The following is a 15,782-nucleotide window of genomic DNA, read 5'->3' as shown; positions in this document are numbered from 1 at the left end:
AACGCCAGAACAGAGCTCCGAAGCAGATGTGAACGAAGCCTTAAGGCCTCGTTCACATCTGCGTTGGGGTACCGTTCTGATGTTCCGTCGGAGCTTTTCGTCAGAACGGGATCCTGAACAGACACAAACGGAAACCAGAGGTTTCCATTTCCATCACCATTGATTTCAATGGTGACGGATACGGTGCCCGTGGTTTCCATTTGTCTCTGTTGTGCACCGGACCCATCGTTTTGCCGGAAAAAATAGCATCCCCAACGCAGATGTGAATGAGCCTTAAAGGGAATGTGTCGCAAATGAAACCTTTTTTTTTTTAAGTGTTGTTACTTATTTCTATTATATTTTTGCTGTATTTTTTATTTTTTTTCCATATCGTGGAAAGTATTAAAAATCAAATAATAATTTGACATGTTTTCCTATGTTGGTCACCAGAGGGAGCACTTCCCAGAATTACAGCAAGGTGAATAAGGCAAAGCAACCTGACTCACAGCTGCTGTAAATGTGGGAGGGAACCTCACCCCCCCTCCCACAAGCCAAGAAAAGGTGTCTTCAAATTGCTAAGCAGTGTCCGGCATCCATATTGGGTGTGATTCTGCAGCTGGAAGAAGTTCTAGGACACACCAAAAGGCTAAGTGTATGTTCACACGCTTACTAAACAAAGGGAAAACCGCTCCTGATTTTCAGCCATTTTTTAATCAAACTCGCGTTTTTTAACGGCCGTTTTTGGAGCTGTTTTTCTATAAAGTCAATGAAAAACGGCTCCAAAAACGTCCCAAGAAGTGATATGCACTTCATTTTGGTCGGGCGTCTTTTTACGTGCCGTTTTTGGAAAACTACGATGTAAAAAACGCCCTGTCGGAACAGAACGCCGTATTTCCCATTGAAACCAATGGGCAGATACTTGTAGGCGTTCTGCTTCCGATTCTTCAGCTGAAAACATTGTGTGTGAACATACCCTTAGGGTATGTGCACACGCTAACTGCATTTACGTCTGAAATTACGGAGCTGTTTTCAGGAGAAAACAGCTCCGTAATTTCAGACGTAATTGCTCGTACTTGCGTTTTGCGAGGCGTCAATTACAGCCGTAATTTGGAGCTGTTCTTCATTGAATCAATGAAAAACGGCTCCAATTACGTCCCAAGAAGTGTCCTGCACTTCTTTGCCGAGGCTGTTATTTTACGCGCCGTCTTTTGACAGCGACGCGTAAAATGACAGGTCGTCGGCACAGTACGTCGGCAAACCCATTGAAATGAATGGGCAGATGTTTGCCGACGTATTGGAGCCGTCTTTTCAGGCGTAAATCGAGGCGTAAAACGCCTCGTTTACGCCTGAAAATAGGTCGTGTGAACCCAGCCTTAGAATGATGAAAGTGAAGTGAATTACTTTTCAGTTGACCGGTTCACACGCCGTGTATTTGACATTTCACGTTAAAAAACCGCTTGATTACACTTGATTTTGCGTGTTTGGGGAGGATTTTTGTATGTGGGGGGGTGCTCGCCGCTGATTTTTCAAAACAGATGATAAGCGGCTATGAAGTATCAGCGGCGCCCGTGCACACTCCACTCTGCCACACACACACACGGGAAAACATGGCGCCGCACCTGTCCTCAGGTCGTGTGTGTTATTACAACTCTGTCCTATTCACTTCAATGGAGGTGAACTGCAATACCAGACACAACCTGCGGACAGGTGCGGTGCTGTGTCTCCAATCCGGACACCCCTTTTGTCCTGAGATGACCCGACGGGGGAGGCGGGTGTCAGAGCCACCCACCGCCATCACTGCAGACAGAACCACACAACTACGGCATGAGGGCAGGGCTTGTCCTGAGTGCACTGTCTCTTATTATGGACGGATTTATAGTCACATGAACCCCATCTGATGAACCGGTAACCTAGGTCCAATCACATGACAGAGGGGGATCACCAAAAACCTCTGCTGATCCTCATAGACCAACTGTCAGAGTGACTGTGACGTCACACTGACAGTTGGAATACGTTACACCACCTAGGTAGTGTAATGTATTTTAGCAGCGATCAAAGCTGCAGGTCAAAAAAAGAAAGTGTAAAAAGTAAAAGAAAAGTTAATAAACAAAAAAAGAAAGTGTAAAAAAAGTTAATAAAAATGTTTTATAAAAGTGTAAAAAAGTTTTTGTTTTCGTATAAGTCGTCATTTATTATAGGGAAAAAATGAAAACATTAAAAAAAAGTATATATATTTGGTATCACCGCGTTCGTAACGACCCAAACTATGAAACTATAATGTTAATTTTTCCGTACGGTGAATGCCGCAAACAAAATAAACGGAAAACTATGTCAGCATCGCTATTTCTTGGTCACCACCCCTCCCAAGATATAGAATAAAAAGTGATCAAAAAGTCGCATTTACCCCAAAATGGTACCAATAAAAACGACAACCCGTCCCGCAAAAAACAAGACCTCCCACAGCTTTTTTGACGAAAAAATAAAAAAGTTACGGCTCAGAATAGCGTGTCCCAGAAAATAAATTATTTTATAGAAACTTCATTTTATTGTGCAAACGCTGCAAAACTTTTAAAAAAAACTATACACATATGGTATCGGCATAATCGTACCGACCGGCAGAATAAAGTAAAACGTAATTTATTGCGCATGGTGAAATAAAGAATTGAAAGTGCCAACATCGTTGTTTTTTGGTCACCATAGCTCTAAAAAAAGATCCTGTGGGGTCAAAATGCTCACTATACCCCTAGAAAAATGCCTTGAGGGGTCTAGTTTCCAAAATGGGGTCACTTTTGGGGGGTTTCGACTGTTTAGGCACCACAAGACCTCTTCAAACCTGACATGGTGCCTAAAATATATTCCTAAAAAAAGGAGGCCCCAAAATCCACTAGCTGCTCCTTTGCTTCTGTGGCCGGTGCTTCAGTCCATTAGGACACTAGGGCCACATGTGGGATATTTCTAAAATCTGCAGAATCTGGGCAATAAATATTGAGTTGCGTTTCTCTGGTAAAACCTTCTGTGTTACAGATTTTTTTTTTATTGCAAATGAATTGCGGCAAAAAAAATGAAATTTGTAAATTTCACCTCTACTTTGCCTTAATTCCTGTGAAACGCCTAAGGGGTTAAAATACTTTCTGAATGTGGTTTTGAATACTTTGAGGGGTGCTGTTTTCAAAATGGGGTGATTTATGGGGACTTTCTAATATATAAGGCCCTCAAAACCACTTCAGAACTGAACTGGTCCCTGAAAAAATGGCCTATTGACATTTTCTTGAAAATATGAGAAATTGCTGCTAAAGTTCTAAGCCTTGTAACGTCCTAGAAAAATAAAAGTGAAAAAAATAATTATACAAACATAAAGTAGACATATGGGGGATGTTAACTAGTAACTATTTTAGGTGGTATTACTATCTGTTTTACAAGCAAACACATTTAAATTTAGAAAAATTTTAATTTTTGCAAATTTTTGCTAAAATTTGAAGTTTTTCACAAATAAATATTGAATTTATCGACCAAATTTTTTCACTAACATAAAGTACAATATGTCACGAGAAAACAATCTCAGAATCGCTTGGATAGGTAAAAGCGTTCCGGAGTTATTACCACATAAAGTGACACATGTCAGATTTGAAAAAATCATCTGTGTCCACAAGGCCAAAACAGGCTGTGTCCTAAAGGGGTTAAGCTGACCTATTCGTTTTTATTGGTTGTTTGTTTTTGGGTTTTTTATTTAGTTTACTGGTCACTGGTCAAATAACAGAAAAGAGATCATATCATACTTACCAGTAGCTGAACAAATAGGCCAGCAGGTTGCTTCCTTATCTGTTTAAAGAGGATCTGTCACCAGCTTTCACAATACAAACTATATGCAATATTAAATAGATCTTTTAGACTCTACTTACTTTACTCCTTCCCGCTGCTGCCAGTTTTGACCTTCCAGTCAGAGCCTCGTTTTTCCAATCTGACGTGTCACTTTATGTGGTTATAACTTTGTAGTGCTGTTACTCATCCAAGCGATTTCTGAGATTTGTTTCTCATTACACATTGTACTTTGTTATTGGTAAAATTTGGTTCATACATTGGTGTTTTTCTTAAATAAACACAAAGTTTAGAGAAAATTTTGAAAAATTAGCATTTTTCTAAAATTAAATGTATCTGCTTGGCATCGTTTTTTTTGTTTTTTTTTTAAATATCCTTTTATTTTTCTAGGACGTCGCAAGGCTTATGTTTTTAGCAGTAAATTCTCCTGTTTTCAAGAAAATTTCAAAAGCCTATTTTTTAGGGATAAATTCGGTTCTGAAGTGGCTTTGATGGGCCTATATATTGAAACCCTCATAAATCAACCCATTTTAAAAACTGCACCCCTCAAAATATTCAAAACAGCATTTAGAAAGTTTCTTAAAGAGGCTCTGTCACCACATTATAAATGCCCTATATTGTACATAATAGGATCGGCGCTGTAATGTAGATTACAGCAGTGTTTTTTATTTAGAAAAACAATCATTTTTGACGGAGTTATGACCTATATTCGCTTTATTCTAATGGTTTCTTAATGGACAACTGGGCGGGTTTTACTTTTTGACCAAGTGGGCGTTGTACAGAGGAGTGTATGACGCTGACCAATCAGTGACTAATCAGTGTCATACACTTCTCCCCATTCATTTACACAGCACATAGTAATCTTACTAGATCACTATGTGCAGCCACATACACACACACTAACGTTACTCAAGTGTCCTGACAATGAATATACATTACCTCCAGCCAGGACGTGATGTCTATTCTATTCGCTAACGTTTGTGTGAGATTTACAGAAAGGCAAGCGTAATCTCATTTTAAATGACCGTTTACAGCGTAATCTCGCGAGATTACACTTGCCCTGCTGTAAATCTCACACAAACGTTAGCGAAGTGTCAGGATTCTGAATAGACATCACTTCCTGGCTGGAGGTAATGTATATTCATTGTCAGGACACTTGAGTAACGTTATTGTGTGTGTATGTGGCTGCACATAGTGATCTAGTAAGATCACTATGTGCTGTGTAAATGAATGGAGAGAAGCGTATGACACTGATTGGTCAGCGTCATACACTTCTCTCCACAACGCCCACTTGGTCAAAAAGTAAAACACGCCCAGTCGGTCATTAAGAAAGAAAGCATAAAGCTAAAATAGGTCATAACTCCGTCCAAAATGATAGTTTTTCTAAATAAAAAACACTGCTGTAATATACATTACAGCGCCAATCACATCATGTACAAGATAGGCCACTTATAATGTGGTGACAGAGCCTCTTTAAACCTTTAGATGTTTCACAGGAATGAAGGCAATGTTAGGCAATATTAAGACGAGCATGGCCGATTTGCGCATTTAAAAAAAACGCAGTGATTTTGCTACATTTCATGTCCGTGTGCGTTGCGTATTGGCATCAGTGTGCTTTGCATGAGGCATGCGTTTTTCACGTTCATGCAAGCACTTTTTTTGTTCAATTTATTGCTCTGCTTTTCTATGTATCTGATGCGTGAAACACGGACAGCACACGGATGTTGTCTGTGTGCTGTCAAGTGGTTTTCACGCACCCATAGACTTTAATGGGCGTCTAGGTGCGCAAAAACGCAACCAATATAAGACATGCAGTGAGTTTCACTCAACGCACACTCGCTTGAAAACTCACCCATGTCTGAGTAGCCCAGTTGAAATGAATAGGTCCTTGTGCTGTAAGTAATTTCGATGCACAGCACATGGACGAGTATTACGCACATCTAAATGAGACCTAAAGGTAAAATTTAATTCTTTTTTTTTGCGGATATTCAATTTTAATACTTTTTTTTTTCTGTAACACTGCAAGTGTTAACAGAGAAACACAGCTCAATATTTATTACTCAGAAATGAAGGCGCACCTAGTGGATTTTGGAGCCTCCTTTTTATTAGTATATATTTTAGGCACCATGTTGGGTTTGAAGAGGTCTTGTGGTGCCAAAACACAGGCAACACCCCCCCCCCCCCCCCAAAAAAAAAAAGAACAGCATTTTGGATACTACCCCCCCCAAGAAGTTCACATACTGGTGTAGTGAGCATCTTGACCATACAGGTGTTTCATATATTTTATCAGAGTTGGGCCATGAAAAAAATAAATAAATATATATATATATATATATATATATATGTTTATTTATAATCACTGTGATATTGATTTTATGATCATGCTAGGTATTTACACTTGTAATGAATTGTGTAAATGTTGTATTTTTGTCCCACCCACTGTGAGCTGTATAAAAGGACTGATACACCTGTATTTCATTGCTTGACTAAGGCGGGATTCACACGACAGGGTTTCCCGGCCGGGTGCCGGCCGTTCATAAATCGGCCGGCACCCGGCTGCATTAGGAATAATAGACCCCTAATGGGGCTATTCACACGACCGATTTTTTGACGGCCGGGAATACCGGCCGTCAAAAGATAGGACATGCTCTATTTTCTTCCGGGTGCCCGGCCGCCCGGCTCCCATAGAAGTCTATGGGGCCGGGTAATACCCGGCCATCACCGGAATGTGTCCCGAGTGATGGCCGGGTCTACCGTCGCTCGCGCACTCTCTCTCCTCCTCACAGTGCAGAGTGCATGTGAGGAGGAGGAGGAGGGTCTTTTATTGCTCGCTGTAGGAGTCGGAATCCCCAATCCCCGGCCGGGGATTGGGGATTCCGCTACAGGAGAAGTGCGTGACTACACTGTCCAGATATGGACACAGCGAAGTCACTCACTTCTGCAGCGGAATCCCCGACTCTATGGCCGGGGATGCCGCTACAGGAGAAGTGCGTGACCACACTGTCCATATATGGACACAGCGAAGTCACGCACTTCTGCATCGGAATCCCCGACTCTATGGCCGGGGATGCCGCTACAGGAGAAGTGCATGACTACACTGTCCATATATGGACACAGCAAAGTCACGTTCTTCTGCAGCGGAATCCCCGACTCTATGGCCGGGGATTCCGCTACAGGAGAAGTGAGTGACTACACTGTCCATATATGGACACAGTGACGTCACTCACTTCTGAAGCGGAATTCCCGACCTGTGGCAGGGAATTCCTCTTCAGGAGAAGTCAGTGACTACACTGTCCATATATGGACATTGAAGTCAGTGACTTCTCCTGGAAGGGGGGGGATGGGTGCAACCTACAGGGGGCTGTGTGGGATCACCTACAGGGGACTTGGTGGCATCACCTACAGGGGGCTGGGTGGCATCACCTACAGGGGGCTGGGTGGCATCACCTACAGGGGGCTGGGTGGCATCACCTACAGGGGGCTGGGTGGCATCACCTACAGGGGGCTGGGTGGAATCAACTACAGGGGGCAGGGTGGGTGGCATCACCTACAGGGGGCAGGGTGGGTGGCATCACCTACAGGGGGCTGGTGGGTGGCATCACCTACAGGAGGCTGGTGGGTGGCATCACCTACAGGGGGCAGGGTGGCATCACCTACAGGGGGCAGGGTGGCATCGCCTACAGGGGGCAGGGTGGCATCGCCTACAGGGGGCAGGGTGGCATCGCCTACAGGGGGCTGTGTGGCATCGCCTACAGGGGGCTGTGTGGCATCGCCTACAGGGGACTTGGTGGCATTACCTACAGGGGGCTGTGTGGCATCACCAACAGGGGGCTGGGTGGCATTACCTACCAAGGGGGCTGTGGCATTATCTACAAAGGGCTGTGTGTGGCAACAAATTTAAATGAAATTCATCCGATTTTAAAACGGACAGGGAAAAAAACGGATGCAAATCGGGTCCAAATCGGCCGGTAAAAACGGCAACTCGGCCCGGAACGGATGCAAATCGGATGCAAACCGGCCGGGAAAATCAGCCAAAAACGGCCGATTTTCCCGGCCGACACTCGGACCCCGTCGTGTGAATGAGGCCTAACGTTCACACACCGTTTTTTTGCAGGCAGAAAATTCTGCCTGGAAAAATCGTAACCGTTTTTTTACCTATTTCTTCAACAGGCAAATGGAAAAGCCGCGAGCGGTTTTTGACATAAAACGCGTCGGCCGCTCGCGGCGTTCTTTCAGTCTCCCATTAATATTAATGTGGTTTTTGAGGCGGGGAAACACCTCAAGATAGGGCATGTAGTTTCTTTTTCCCGTGAGCGTTTTTTTCTGATCGTGTGAAAAAAATGCCTCCACCTCCCATTGAAAACAATGGAAGGCAATATCGGTCGTTTTTTTTTTCTGCAGTTTTTGCGGAAAACAACGTGTAAAAAAAAACTGAGTGTGAACAGGGCCTAAGGACGGTGCCTGTTTTCAACCTGATGGACCCGGCCATTTTTTTTTTTTTTTCAAATCTGACGTGTTCGTTTATGGGATAATAACTCTGGAATGCTATTTTTTCAAGCGATTCTGAGATTTTTCTCTCGTGCCATATTGTACTTTAAGTTAGTGGTAAAATTTGGTTGGTACAGTCAGTGTTTTATTTGTGAAAAACACCAACATTTAGAGAAAATTTGTATTTTTATAAATTTAATTCTGCTTGTAAGACAGATCGTAATACCACACAAAATAGTTACTAGTTAACATCCCCCATATGTCTACTTTATGATTGCATCATTTTTTGAACTTTCTTTTCGTTTTCTAGGACGTTACAAGGCTTAGAACTTTAGAAGCAATTTCTCACATTTTCAAGAAAATGTAAAAAAAAATTATGGACCAGTTCAGTTGTGAAGTAGCTTTGAAGGCCTTATATATTAGAAATCCCTATAAATCACCCCCATTTTAAAAACTGAACCCCTCAAAGTATTCAAAACAGCATTTAGAAAGTTTCTTAACCCTTTAGGTGTCTCACATGAAATGAAGCAATGTGGAGGTGACATTTACAAATTCATTTATTTTTTTGGGAGAACACAGTTTTTAATCAATTTTTTCTGTACACAGAAGATTTTCCAAGAGAAACGCAAGTCCATATTTATGGCCCAGATTCTACAGTTTTTAGAAATATTCCACATGTGGCCCTAGAGTGCTAATGGACTGAAGCATCAGCCTCAGAAGCAAAGGAGCACCTAGTGGATTTAGGGGCCTGCTTTTTATTAGAATATACAGTTGGGTCCAGAATTATTTTGACAGTGACAGAAGTTTTGGCATTTTAGCTGTTTACCAAAACATATTGAATATACAGTTATATAATCAATATGGGCTTAAAGTGCAGACTCCTCTTTAATCTGAGGGTATTCACATCCTAATTTGAGGAAGGGTTTGGGAATTACAGCTCTTTAATATGTAGCTGCCTCTTTTTCAAGGGACCAAAGGTAATTGGACAATAATCTCAAAAGCTATTTAATGGGCTATTCCCTCATTAATCCATCATCAATTAAGCAGGTAAAATGTCTGGAGTTGTTTCCAGGGGTGGCATTTGCATTTGGAAGCTGTTGCTGTGAACCCACAACTTGAGGTCAGAGGAGCTCTCAATGCAAGTGAAACAGACCATCGTTAGGCTAAAAAAAATGAAGAAATCCATCAGAGAGAGAGTACAAATTTTAGTAGTGGCAAAATCTACAGTTTGGTACATTCTTAAAAAAAAAAAAGAGTGCACTGGAGATCTTGTGAACTCCAAAAGGCCTAGACGTCCATGGAAGACAACAGTGGTGGATGGTCGCAGAATCCTTTCCATAGTGAAGAAAAACCCCTTCACAACATCTACCCAAGTGAAGAACACTCTCCTGGAAGTAGGTGTATCAGTATCTGCCTACCATGAAGAGAAGACTTCATGAGAGCAAATACAGAGGGTTCACCACAAGGTGCGAACCATTAATCAGCCTCAAAAATAGAAAGGCCAGATTAGACTTTGCCAAATAACATGTAAAGAAGCCAGCCCAGTTCTGGAACAGCATGAAACTAAGATCAACCTGTACCAGAATGATGGGAGGAAGAAAGTATGGAGAAGGCTTGGAGCGACTCATGATCCAAAGCACACCACATCCTCTGTAAAACATGGTGGAGACAGTGTGATGGCATGGGCATGCATGGCTGCCAAAGGTCACTAGTGTTTATTGATGATGTGATTGAAGACAGAAGCAGCCGGATGACTTCTGAAGTGTTCAGGGATGTACTTTCTACTCGGATTCAACCAAATGCAGCAAGGTTGATTGGACGTCTCTTCACATTACAGATGGACAATGATCCAAAACATACTGCGAAAGCAACCTAGGAGTTTTTAAAGGCAAAGAAGTGGAATATTCTGCAATGGCCAAGTCAATTATCAGATCTCAACCCAATCGAGCATGTATTTCACTTGCTTAAGACAAAACTTAAGGCAGAAAGACCCACAAACAAGCAACAACTGAAGACCTCTGCAGAAAAGGCCTGCAAAGCATCACAAAATAGGAAACCCAGCGTTTGGTGATGTCCATGGCTTCCAGACTTCAGGCAGTCATTACCTGCAAAGGATTCTCTACAAAGTGTTAAAAAAAAAAACATTTTATTTATGGTAATGTTAATTTGTCCAATTACTTTTGAGACCCTGAAATGAGGAGGCTGTGTCGAAAAATGGTTGCAATTCCTAAATGTTTCACAGGATATTTTTGCTCAACCCCTTGAATTAAACCTGAAAGTCTACACTTCAATACATCTCAGTTGTTTCATTTCAAATCCAATGTGGTGGCATGCAGAGCCGAAATCATGAAGATTGTGTCACTGTCCAAATAATTCTGGACCTAACTGTATTTTGGGCACAATGTCTGGTTTGAAGAGGTCTTGTGGTGCCAAAACAGTGGAAACACCCCCAAAAAGACACAATTTGGCAGACTACATCCCAAGGAATTTATCGAGAGATATAGTGAGCATTTTAACCCCACAGTTTATTTGCTGAATTTAGTGCAATTAGGCCGTAAAAATTTAAAATCGAAAGTTTTCTTAATAAAACAGAAATTTTCAACTTTTACAAGTCATAAAGGAGAAAAAGCACCCCAACATTTGAAAACCAATTTCTCTGTGGCAATAAGCGGCTGTTTGGACCAACGGCAGGGCTCAGAAGGGAAGGAGCACTATTTGCCTTTTGGAGCTCAAGTTTTGCTGGAATGGTTTTCGGGTGCCATGTAGCATTTGCAAAGCCCCTGAGGGACCAAAACAGTGAAAACCCCCAAAGGTGATCTTATTTGGGAAACTACACCCCTCAAGGAATTTATCGAGCAGTATAGTGAGCATTCAGACCCCATGGGTTTTTTTCTGAATTTTGTGGAATTAGGCTGTTAACATAAATATCAAAAATGTTTACACTAAAATGTTGCATTTTTTAATTTCCACAAGGGATAAAGGAGATAAAGCACCCCAACATTTGTAAAACCATTTCATGTGGTCATAATCTGCTGTTTGGACACACGGCAGGGCTGAGAATGGAAGGAGCGCTAGTTGGCATGCAGATTTTGGTTTTTTTGGGCGCCATGTCGTATTTGCAAAACCCTGAGGTACCAGAGTACAATGGAAACCCCCAAGAAGTGACCCCATTTTAGAAACTACACCTCTCAAGGCATTTATCATTTGCCTGGACAAATTACAGGGCTCAGAATTGAAGAGCACCATGCGCATTTGAGGTCTATTTTTTTTGTGATTTTCACACCATTGGCCCACAATTGCAGGGCTCTGAGGTCAAATAGTAAAACAAACCCCCAAGTAGTGATCCCTATTTTAAAAACGACACCGCTTAAGGCATTTTACAGGTGGTTTTTTTCATTAGAAATTAATGCGCAGCGGATGGTGCAAAGTGAAAATTTTTCCACTGATATGCGATTTTAGTGCACAATATGTTGCAATGTATAGAGGTGTTAGTTATTCACTGACAGCATGCTTATTAGGTCCCTCCTATGGCTGTGACAGCCGCGGCTGACGTCGCAGGCTCAGCTACTGAGCCTGCGCCATCTTGGTTCTACAGCCGGAAGCCTTCGAAGCCCCTCCTCTGGGCGGGACCTAATAGGCTTGCGTACTTTGCAGACAGGAGGCCATTGTTAGGCCTTCGGTCTGCCAGAGCAGCCATCGGAAGCCCACGATTGCATTGCGGGGTTCTGATCTGCTAGTAAACCCCATAGATGCAGCGCTCGCTTTTGAGTGCTGCATCTAAGGGGTTAATCGGCCCGATCGGATACTAGCTCCCGTCCCGGCAATGCAGCAGGGTGTCAGCTGTAATATACACTATTGTAAAGTGAGACCTTATCATTGGCAGATCTACTGGACATCGGAAATCTTGTAGAAGTAATGTGGTCTTCCATGTTGTTTATGCTGGTGAGGCATGTTGTGTCCTAAAGAGTTAAGAATAGTAGAACTAATGCTTTCTCACATGAGTAAGCAAAGATCAAAAGCCTGGCCTCCGGGTAAAAGCGGTCAGTAGACTTACAAGTATTCATCTATTATACAGTCCTGTGATAGTTCCCACTTGACCCCAGAATTAACAATCATCCATCCAAGCCTTGGGTGTGACTACCAAATTCTACTCCTGCTCCAAATTGTGTTTTGTTTCCACTTTCTTTGGATCAATACTGCAGGATAATACGCTAAACATGTACAATTTTAAAATGAACGTTTTTTTTATTTATTTTTTCTAAAAAGGGGAACTCTGGGAAACATTGAGGGCATAGTGTGTCGTGTCCCCTTCAATGTTTACACATTTTTACACATGTTTCATAAAGCATTTCAATTTATGTTGCGGATTTCACCTCTTTGAATGAGAAAATCCGCAGAAAAATTTGCATGTTACAAATCCCGATTTTGCTGCAGATTCGCCACCGGTTTTTCCTTCTCGTATGAACCCAGCCTTACAAATATGTAAGCTCCACTACAGCTGATATTTAGGATATATTCTAATTTATTTTATTTTTTTGTGGTTTAGGCCTCATTCACACGACAGGGTCTCCTGGCCGGGTGCCGGCCGTTCATAAATCGGCCGGCACCCGGCTGCATTAGGAATAATAGACCCCTAATGGGGCTATTCACACGACCGATTTTTTTGACGCCCGGGAAAACCGGCCGTCAAAAAATAGGACAAGCTCTATTTTCGGCCGGGTACCCGTCCGCCCGGCTCCCATAGAAGTCTATGGGGCCGGGTAATACACGGCCATCACCGGAATGTGTCCCGAGTGATGGCCGGGTTTTCCATCGCTTGCACTCTAGCTCCTCCTCACAGCGCAGAGTGTATGTGAGGAGGAGGAGTTTATGCCATTCGGACGAATGGCTGTACGCTACACTGTGTGGCAGGGCCGGGGTGTACAGCAGGTGGAGGGAGCGCTGCGCTGGCTCCCTTCCCCTGCTTGTTTTAAAAGCGCCCTGGCCCGGCGACACCTTCCATGGCGCCGCTATCAGCTGCTGCTACTGCTGTAGCGACGCCACTATAGCAGAGCAGGGAGGTATCTCCCCGCTCTGCTGTGTGCTATCTCCATTTTAGCTCCCTGAAGGAGCGGAATCCACGTGTGTTCGGGGATTCCGCTCCTGGACAGAGCGCTTGATGTCTCTGTCCATATCTGGGCAGTGACATCAGGGGAAACTCCTGAAGCGGAATCCCCGAACACATGGGGATTCCCCTTCAGGAGTTGCCGCTGATGTCACTGTCCAGATCTGCCCGGCCCGGAATGGATCCAAAAATAATGCAAACCGGCCGGGAAAAATGGCCGATTTTACCGGCCGATGCTCGGGCGGGACCCGGTCGTGTGAATCCCGCCTAAGTCTCGGCTTTTGGCAGGTTTTTCACAAACGTTTGGAAAAACTGCAAAAATTGTGATAAAAACCACTACCAAATTGCGAAAAGAATGTCATATATGAATGAATACACACTAAAACTGTGAAGAGGGCAACAATATAGCGTCTTGCACAGGGCACCATCCAACCTAAGGCCTACCCTGCAGCCATTAATCATTGGTGAGATGAGGCGGGGGTGCTTCCCTCATGAATATGGTGGACTATGGGTATATTTAGACGTGGAGGTGCGGCGAAAACCGCTTCAAAACACCACGTTCAAAAACTGAATTTTTTACTGCATCGAAAAATGCATGCGTTGATTTGGATGTGGTTTTACCCGCACCTAAAGAGGCTCTGTCACCAGATTCTCAAACCCCTATCTCCTATTGCATGTGATCGGCGCTGCAATGTAGATAATAGTAACGTTTTTTTTTTTTTGGCCAAGTTATGAGCTATTTTATATTTATGCAAATGAGCTTTGAAATTGACAACTGGGCGTTTTTTTTCTCGTTATGTCCAACTGGCGTGTATTGTGTTTTTAACTGGGCGTGTTTTTGTGTATGACGCTGACCAATCCGTGACCAGTCAGCGTCCTACACTTCTCAACATCTGCACGCTCCTCTGCTGAAATATTCTGTGCTGCTGTGAACTCTGCTCTTACCATTACGTAGCTCTCCGTCTGTTACCTCTCCTCCACTCCTGTCCTCAATAACACCTTCACATGATTGGCAAGTCACCACCCCGCACAAGATCCGCACGCTCATCTCCTGAAATATTCTGTGCTGCTGTGAACTCTGCTCTTACCATTACGTATATCTCCGTCTGTTACCTCTCCTCCACTCCTGTCCTCAATAACACCTTCACATGATTGGCAAGTCACCACCCCGCACAAGATCCGCACGCTCATCTCCTGAAATACTCAGTGCTGCCTTAAACTCTATGGACAGGTCAGGATCCTGTTTATTTTAAATGCTGCTGGGGAACCCGCTCGATCCACTATATAAGGCTTTGCCTCCATCCTCTTCTGCCCCAGTCACTTATTCCCAAGCACTGTAAACTTTCAGATTGGTTGCGCTGTGAATATTCGGAGAACGTGATTGGTTTATGTGCAGGGTAATGAACATACAGACAAGTAGTAGAAGACTGACTAAGGGCTGAGCATTTCATTGAATTCAGTCTTCTACTGCTTGTCTGCATGTTCATTACCCTGCACATAAACCAATCACGTTCTCCGAATATTCACAGCGCAACCAATTTGAAAGCCCAACGGATGAATATATATTCCTAATAACTATTAGTCCACTTTATTCTTTGTTAGATGCTATTTTCCAAACTACACAATAATAATTTTTTTTTGTACGGCTTCAGCTAGTAGTAGAGCGCACCTGCTATGCTGCATAGTTTGATGACAGATCTGCTTTAAAGAAGAACGCTGGCGGAAGAACTTTCCGCGCACCTGTTTGAAAATGTGAGTAGGTGAAAGGTAATGAGGGGTATTGGTTTACCGAGCACTTTTTTTTTGACAGTTAGCCACAGCCACGTTCCTGGCCATTGTTTGGTCACGTGATCTCCACTGACCAACCAAATCCTACAGCGTTTGCTGTAGGGACCAGAAGCCATTCTCTCAATGCAAGTCTATGATGGTCTCGATGTGGGTTGTGAGTCTTATAGACTTGCATTGAGAGACTGACCTCCGGTCCAGGCAGCAGATGTTGTAGGATTTGGGTGGTCAGAGTGGAGATCACGTGGCCCAAAGGTAAATAAAGTTCCCGGTAAGCCAATACACCTCACTACCTTTTACCTAATTGCATTTTCATATGGGGGGTTGGGGGTTGCAGGAGTGTTTCTTTAATGAATACATACTGGCGTATAGAGAAAAAAAAACATTACATAACAATATTTTAACAGTACTAACAAAATCACAAAGCATTAACCCTTGTTATTAAGCCTTAACACCAGCATTAAAAAGGCTCTGTCACCAGAATATAAATGCCTTATCTCCTACATAATGTGATCAGCGCTGTAATGTAGAGAACAGTGGTTTTTATTTTGAAAAACAATCATTTTTGACCAAGTTATGCACAATTTTTGATTTATGCTAATTACTTTCT

General features: G+C 42.9%; 1 protein-coding gene across 1 annotated transcript in view; it reads left to right on the top strand.

Annotated features, from left to right (window-relative positions):
- The window catches only part of TGDS (TDP-glucose 4,6-dehydratase), a 51,360-nt gene that overhangs the window by 1,362 nt on the left and 34,216 nt on the right, over positions 1-15,782 (top strand). The gene's annotated exons all lie outside the window — the stretch shown is intronic.

This window comes from Rhinoderma darwinii, chromosome 2 (genome assembly GCF_050947455.1).
Source record: "Rhinoderma darwinii isolate aRhiDar2 chromosome 2, aRhiDar2.hap1, whole genome shotgun sequence".
Taxonomy (NCBI): domain Eukaryota; kingdom Metazoa; phylum Chordata; class Amphibia; order Anura; family Rhinodermatidae; genus Rhinoderma; species Rhinoderma darwinii.
Note: the sequence above shows the minus strand (reverse complement) of the source record. Positions and strands in the feature narration are given on the sequence as shown.